This window comes from Spea bombifrons, chromosome 1, assembly GCF_027358695.1.
Source record: "Spea bombifrons isolate aSpeBom1 chromosome 1, aSpeBom1.2.pri, whole genome shotgun sequence".
Classification (NCBI taxonomy): Eukaryota; Metazoa; Chordata; class Amphibia; order Anura; family Pelobatidae; genus Spea; species Spea bombifrons.
Window position 1 is genome coordinate 104,458,299 of NC_071087.1, and position 8,602 is coordinate 104,466,900.

An 8,602-nucleotide genomic window follows, 5' to 3' on the forward strand; every position below is an offset into this window, starting at 1 on the left:
TATGCCTTTTGACCCCCTATATGTCACTCTGCATCCAGAAAAGCCTTATACCCCTATATGCAACTCTGGCATATAGGAGGTTAAAAGGCATATCATGGGACAGAGTGGCATATAGGGGGTATAAGGCATTTCTGGAGGCAGAGTGGCATATAGGGGGACACACTTACATACACACACATGCCGATTTTTTTTTGTTTTTAACATATACAAAAAACATTATACAGTACAAAAAATACATTATTTTACTCACCTTCTACTTCTCTTGACTTCCTGGTAGCTGCACACTGTTCTCCTCTTGACATCCGGTGCTGCAGCAGTCTGAGCGCGAGGGGGCGGAGCTTCCGCCTCACGCTGCTCCCATCACTATGCAGCCATCAGACTGCTGGGAATGTAATCTAAACGGCCGGTGCGTGCTGATGCCGCCGGCCGGAGCTACTTGAACACTTTTTTTTTTATTTATATGGTAAGCTGGATCGGCTTGCCATATAAAGTAAAAAAAAAAGTATTAAAGCAGCGCCGGCCGGCGGCATCAGCACGCATCGGCCGTTCAGATTACATTCCCAGCAATCTGATGGCCGCATAGTGATGGGAGCAGCGTGAGGGGTGAAAGGTCAGTGCGAGGGGGCGGAGCTTTCACCCCTCACGCTGCTCCCATCACTAGACGGCCATCGCACACGGCTGCTGGGTGCTGATGCCGGCTGGCCGGCCGGCCGCATCAGCACCCAGCGGCCGATTTGATTATATTTCGGGCAGCCTGGGGGGCAGCTCAGCGGCTGTCTTCATGGCCGCCCAGCCCACGGACCTTCCGGCCCACCGGGAAATTTCCCGGTATCCCGGTGGGCCAGTCCGGCCCTGCCGAAGACTTCTGCAGGGGGCCCGGCTGTGCGTGCAACTTCTCTGGCCCCGCCCCCAGAGGAAGGAGGGGGGAGGCAGAGTTATGTGACACTCTTCTAGCTTCCTGTTCTCCTGCTGCACGCGACCAAAGCCCGGTAAGTAGCATGGCCCCAGCGGACATTTTGAGGTCTGATTAGAAGACGACCTCGATTATAAGACGAGGGGTATTTTTCAGAGCATTTGCTCTGAAAAAAACCTCGTCTTATAATCGAGCAAATACGGTATATATATACACACACATACACACACATTCACATACATCCCACCTCATTCCTGCCCCCACTTACCGCTTCCGCAGACGTTCCTGTCTCCCCTTGCCAGTTCCAAATAGTTTCGAAAGGGCCCTTCCTACCAGGATCGTTTCAAGGAGACATGAAGCAGGGCTCCCTAGAGGCACGGGCCCCGTCGCAGCTTGTAGTTACGCCAGTGTGTTCTACCCCCTATGCTCAATAGAACAGCTTACTGCATTAGGGACATCCTCTCTATTGTTACCGAATACCCAATGCCTGCCAATACATTTTTGCAGTTACATCAAAATCTTTCCCATTTATATTTCTCTGTGCCAGATGCCAACTTTGCCCAAGATTTACGCAGTTAATATTTTGTCAAGGTGGAGCATTATCGTGTGCTTAAGATAAAATACACTGAATATTGTATTGCGTATTAAAGCCAGATTGATTTAAAAATAATAATATATATATATCAAAAGGGATATGAAAAATAAAATATTATAACAATGTATTCTAAAAATCTGCTGCTGTTGTCTTGCATATGCATTTTCTTCGAAATCTATTCTGGGCAAACACCTCTGTGGATTCCCACTGAAGAAGGGAGCAGTACTCAGAGTTATGTACATAGAGAATAAGAAACAATTTGCTGTAAACTCACTAGTGTAATCACTCGTATTTCCAGTTCTTCTTTTCCTTGGTATAGGTTAACACAGTGCATGCATTAAAACACACATGGAATAAACTTAAGGCTATCTGCACTCTATGTCAAGACCAAGGACCAAGTAAGGTCTGTGGCTTTGTAATAGGTAGGTAGATATGCAGACCAGAATGTTCAGAATTACCGTATTATCTGCCAACACATTATGTTCTATGTTTTACTCTGTATAAACATTTATGACTTATAAGAGAATATCAGATTCACTCGATAAGGTAATTCCGCAAATGTACCATTAAACCAACGTAAAACTTAACATGAATCCCTTTAACCACCAACCATTTATTCCAGCTGTACTGATTTTTTTTTTTTACTCATGAACAATAAGATTTACAGTCAATTATAAACCAGGAACTGTTTTCAAATGTATATCCGTGTACCTTGGCAGCTCTAACATTAGGGGGGAAAAAGCCTTATTCATTCATTAAAATAAATAAATAAAATAAATTTAAAAACTCCTTCAACCCCTTGAGGACCAGGGCTTATTTTTACACTATAGGACCATAACAATTTTCATGCTATCGGTAGGGCTGCAACAACTAATCGATAAAATCGATTCAACTGATCGATAATGAAATTCATTGACGATTTTCAGTACCTCAAAACAACCTCAAACAACGGTCGGATAATAACACTAAGATCCAGATCCCTCGCAGCGCTGCAGGGGACCCGGATCATTCTCTCTGACAGCCGGCGGGCGTCTGTGCGATGCGCGCAGACATTCTCCACTACTGTCCTCCACTTCCGCCAGGGCTTCTATGACGGAGCGCCAGCGTGACATGACCTTCCGGTGCTCAGTCATAGAAGCTCCAGCGAAAGTGCCGGCAGGTTTGTCTACGTGCATCGTGTAGACGCTCACTGGCCACCCATACTAGACACCAAGGAGTCTGGGGGGGGGCAGAGTGGCATATCATGGGGTTTTAAGGCATATCTGGGGGGGCAGAGTGGCATATCAGGGGGTTATAAGGCATACCGGGGGGCACAGTGGCATATCTTTTTATTCTTATTTTTTAAGCTTTGTAGGAAAAACAGAAAACAGTAAAGTACTGCATTCTTGAAGGGTTATTGTTTTAAGCTGATTTGCCCTTAGGGTTAAAACATAATGCTAGAAATAGTGTTGATTGAAAATGACAAGAAAGAAGAATGACGTGATTTGTACATAAAACTATAACTTGTCAGCCTTGACCATGAATCTAAAGTGAAAAAGGAAACAGCACTAAGTAACACATTTTTGTAGCTGTGATGGTTGTGAACTTGATGAGAAACTTCACTGTAAGTGCGTGTATTTTCAGTTTTATGCTCTCTTTCAAGAATTCAATAAAAAAAGTAAAAGGAGACCGGGGATAAAAGAAACATAGTACTCTGTAAATACCATTGACACCCACAATGTTGGAGATATGCCTGCTCCACGTATTGAAGAATGAACGTAAAAATACCAACGCGGTGAATAATGGCTAATTGATTCTTCTTTTCCATTTGCAACCATGGTTTTGCAGGCCTTGCTATACACCGCAAGGAAGAGTCATGTTATATTTTTTGACCCAGCTGCTTTTTAACAGGCCCTCAGTGTTCCTGTGCTCTGTAAAGCATTTCACACATAACTGCTTTGACTTGTTAATCCAGCAACAAACAGGTCCAACCTGCTCACAGGTGGGGTTTGTGTGTAAGAGTTTGTATGTTAGTTATGGTGGTGGTGGGGAGGGGGTTGGGGAGAGGCCTTTTGGCTTTGCATAGTCAAGGGCCAGAACACGCTAGCCCTTCCCACTTGCGGCAAGAGCACAATTCCGAGACTTGCTCAAAGACTTGCAAGTTTCACAGGTCAAAGTCTAAGAAAATTCAGACGGTATATAGCTGGGGAAAGAAGCAAACCGAGCAAAGCTACAGTTGAGGGAGAAAAAAAGAGCATTTATACAAAATACACTAAAGTTGATGCAAACAGTTTGGGACAGGACTGTGCCTTTAAAACTCCAGATGCTTAGGGTTGTGAACACTGTGCACCACTGGTACAGAATTGGCCACATCACCATACATTTGGCTGCCAACAGGACACACTTCTCGCTAGTTTTGCACTTGATTCTTTTTCAAAACCCGAACGTCAGGTGATTTATACTGTAATTCACATAAAGGAACAGTATTCTGATCCACGCAGCCCCAGCAACCATGAATTCATATTAAAGTACTTATGATATAAATCTTTTTATGGGAATTAAGTACATACCTACCTAAAATTCTGCAGTGCACCAACACAGCCACAGCCAAGTTTTCAGTTGCCTTCACATTTTATGAGCTACTGGAAGCTTTTCTCTCATCAGTGAAAGTAGGTCAGACACTCATATGTTTTTAAAAATAAGTACAATTTTAGTAAGATTTGCTCCAACTCACTACATTCAGCTCCGGCTTTGGCCATTTTTTGGAAACAGCTATTCTCCTCAGTAATAACACTACAAATAATAATAATCATAATTCCAAGTACAAACACAACTAGCCAATTTAGGAAGGAAAAGCAGTGACGCTAGGGTTTGGGGCCATAAGAAAAACCATTTATATGCCCCCCAAAATGGAGGAATTATTTTTTTTACACAATTAATCAAAAAACACAAAGTACTATTTGTGCACATATATATATAAAACTAATTTTACTTTCTAATTCGTGATCAACATATCACTCTTATCTAAATATTCATTTTTATGTTGTAATGCCATTAAATTAAAGAAAGTGACTCCATATACTTGCTTAAAGACTCAGCTTGCTTACAGTGCAACACCTGTTACACATACATCCCAGGAAAGGAATGAGGAAGAGAGTACAATCTCCTTCCTCCCCAATGATGTCTAAGGATGTGCTTTTGGCCAGCGCCCTCTTCCCTTGAGCCAGGGTGGGCAGTAGGTGCCAGCCTCTGTGGGGAAGTGCCTTGGACATGGGGGAAGTGGTTCAATGGACAGAAGAGACTGCTACTGATAAACAGTAATCTATAGCCGCACAAGTGATACCTTAGTGGCAGTGACCAACTGTGCGCCCTAAGTAGCCACATTTATATGGCAGCACTGCCACTGTTTTGTTTGTTTTTTTTGCGGGTTTTTTTTTTTTTTTAGCAAGGCTCCACTTTATTTTTACGATACTGCAGCCTCCCTAGTGAACACCTGCTTTGCCCTTTTAACCAGTGTGGCATGAAAATAATTGAGCATATACTAAAAGGACAAAACTGTTGCTTAAAAAAGTGCAGGAAGGCATTGACTGGCATCTTAAAGTATTTTTCAACCTATTGTTGGTGCACTAATCAGGGAAGGCAGGGGTGGAAATGTGTTCCTTACCGTCAGGTACACTATGCAAGGCATGTACAGAAAATGTTATCATATTACAATGTGAACAGTACAGAAACAAACTGGCTTTAACCAGGTATGAACCGTCTTGGCAGAAATCGCAAAACTGGCTGCCCTGCATTCTTAAAAAAATTACACTGAAAGACTAAGTTGCTGCTCTGATGAGCAAAGCCCTCCTTAACTTTTGTTTCTAGAAGTCCAAGCTGGTATGTGACCCGGCTACTCTTTCTACAGCTCTGTGGAATATTATGGATCTACATAAATCAGTAAATAATAAACGTCATCTACAACACAATCCTCATTACGAACAAGGACGCGAAAGCACAGTAAAACGCAAAGCTTTGTGTTTTCTCACGATCCCTGGATGACCACATCAGACTTTTTTTTTCCCACACTTGCAGCACCCTAAATCTTGGACTACTGAGTGCACTGAGGGTACTGAGAGTAAAAATTATTTTCTGCTAACAAGCCCATACCAAACATTGGATTAAAAGGAACAAACACATCATATATTTGTTTCTGCCAGGTTCTCAATTATGAGGAGGTTTTATCTCAACAAGGTTTATCTGTACAAAATGTACAAGTAGAGAGAAAAAATGTTTAGTACAAGTTTACGATCTTTTGTATTGTAACAAAGTAATTTCGATGAAGCCTGAAGACAAAAACACATGGTTTTATACAAAGCTTTGCGTCATATCACTGCACATAAAGTATTGCTGCATAGGGTTAACCTTAAATCAGAGGTCTCCTCTGTCCATTCATTACATCCATTAATCCCTGAAATGTTATTTCCTCAGTTCAATTTTGTAATTAAAAGTAGCCTTCGTTAAGGAAACATTTTAAGAAGCCTGTCTTATATTTTATAAGGATTTGGTTGCAAAGCAATACACTAGAGAGGTGAGTAATTACCGTGTTTGATTGGAAAGAAGATCTTTCAGTTATGGTTACATAACTGATCCTCAAAAGACTAGTCATAAACTGCTTTTTCTATTGTTTAATTAGGTTTTCGCATTAAGCAAACATACAGGCATCACGTAAATAATATATAATAATAGCCTATTGATCCAGCAGATAAGCCTCTGAATAAGATTTGGTTTGGATCTAGGGTGATACTAACAAAACGTACTAGCCTAGTTACACACAAAACAACGTACTTACAAGTTACACACAAAACAACATACTTACTATTTATTACAACTATTGTATTTGAAAGAGATGTTTTTTCGCACAAGAATTGGATTCAGAAGATAGAACCAAGAACTTCCTTAATAAAAGGAACACCATTTGAACTCCTCCACCAGCTGCCTCTACTGAATCCAGGAAGTGTAAGGAGGAAGCCTGTGGAGTAGACCTTATAGCTAGGTCTTATAGCTAGACCTTACAGCTTTATGTTCAACCTACGGCCTTCTGTATTTTGCAGTGTTGTTGGAGAGGGTTACTGTATGGCAAACCCTGTAGCTAAATCCCTCTCACCTGTGTACATACCATGTAGGAAGAATGTATTCAATGGTCACTAATGCCTTCATATGCACACATTTTATATAAATCAACACAGTATGATGGTTGCGGTTCTAAAGCAGGAGTTGGCAGAAAGGTTGGCAGAAAGGTCAAAATGAGGCGTATTCACTAAAATGGAGTTTGTTGTTGTTTTAACTTACTGACTTCATTATGACCTATGACGGATGACCACAGTGAGCTTGTTCTTGGCTTACGTAATCAGCACGGCAATAAATCTCCTTTTGTACAGTCGGTATAACTTTATAAACCAGCCATGATACCTCTACGTTGCATTTCGTAATAAATAAATATGGTCTGACACATACCAACATATGAGAAACTTGTCTTATAACAAAAAACACGCTAGCCATCTTCCTGAAAGTGGGGCATTATGATATTCTTTATTACTACAAAACCGTGCTTAGGGCTGATTGCCAGTATGAACAATTTTGTATTTTGTTTCCGGATATGTTCATTTTTCTGCCCATACTGAACAAAATCTCTAGTGCTTGTGATCTATAAGGTGGAGATTTTTATCTCTAAAAAAAAAAAAAAGGTATGTGGTATGGGAATTAGAGTGACCACACTGGCCATGTTTGTCAGGACACATCTACTTGTTGCTGATCTGTACATGTTACATGCTTCCTGCAGTATACCAACTAAGTAACTCAATCCCTTCTGTGAGATTCTTCACCCTGAGCACCTTACATGTGCCGTTTAGCAACATGGGAAATGTATAGGTGTCCTGGAAAAACGGCTGATGATCTCACCCTAATGCAGACATTTCAAAGCCTCCTAGAGGTTCATTTTCCAAACAACAAGATTCCTAACACTTCTGAGTAACTAACTGAAACAACTGACACAAAATTATATTTCATTACAGTGACACGTTCTTAAACATACCAGATATCTTGCCACCCAATGGCACATAAACATTATGTTGGTTAAATATTATATAGGAGGCCATTGGGGACAGGTTACGTATCACAGTTCTTGCTTGCAGCTCAAATGGTTTCCACTGATTTAACGTATTTAAGTATTCTGTTACACTACTCCATTCCACATAGTGAATACTGTATTAAAAGTGAGTAATAATGGGTAAGGACACTAAGGAACAGTAAGTGGCCTTCTAGACAACATAGTGTTCAATAAGACGATTCAGACCAATGCTTCAAATGAATTATATATATAAGTATGCACATACCTAATATATATTAGTATGCACATACTTCATTGACCAGGTAACCTAAATTTACAAGTAATTCTGACTGACGTGGAAGCCCGAGGGCACGGTGTATGGGCCCCTAGGAACCATTTCCAGAAGTAAAGTTTCCTTCCGGCTCCCTCCACGCATGCAGCCGCACAAGCAGTAGGAGACAGAACTCTTGAAACGCCAGCATTCTATCCTATTGCCCCACACTTACCACTGTTTCGTGGGCTCTGGCTTCACCCTCAGTCGCCTTTTTATTCCGGATATCTCTCGCGTATTCCTACTCGCCACCTCTCTGGAATCTGTCGCCTACGATCTATGTAGACGTATTAACACATCTCCTCACAGATCAACTAAGACGGGCATTCACCCAGACCGAGTCCTTAGGATTTTGTCACTTTAAGACGGTTGCCAGGCAACCATTTGTCTACCGGCGATCGAAAGGGCACAGGGAGGAATTGGGGAGGAGCACGTCGTCACGGGAGGAGTGAGGGAAGAGGAAGTCATCGATACGGCGAAAGGTTGGGACGAACTCCTGGGTTTTAGTTTTTTATTTATTAATGTGTTCGTGGACATCGTTTGAGTCCTTTTCCCTCCATGAGCCTTCTCCTGTACATGACACCCATGGCCGTGCGAAACGTTGTAACCGTTTCTGCCAGCTCGAAGTCTCTTATTGGTGTTTACAGAGAATTCGCTAAATATTTTAGACACACAAGAACGAGTTAATTCCATCAT

The 8,602-nt window shown here is 41.7% G+C and overlaps 1 protein-coding gene across 2 annotated transcripts in view; it reads right to left on the reverse strand.

Annotated features, from left to right (window-relative positions):
* The window catches only part of GOLM1 (golgi membrane protein 1), a 28,702-nt gene extending 20,431 nt beyond the window's left edge, over positions 1-8,271 (reverse strand). The window contains exon 1 of one of the 2 annotated variants that reach the window (XM_053467302.1): positions 8,082-8,271. The gene's annotated coding sequence lies outside the window, so the exon portion shown is untranslated. The remainder of the gene's footprint in view (positions 1-8,081) is intronic. The other variant, XM_053467310.1, reaches the window with a different exon arrangement.
* Positions 8,272-8,602: the final 331 nt, after the last annotated feature.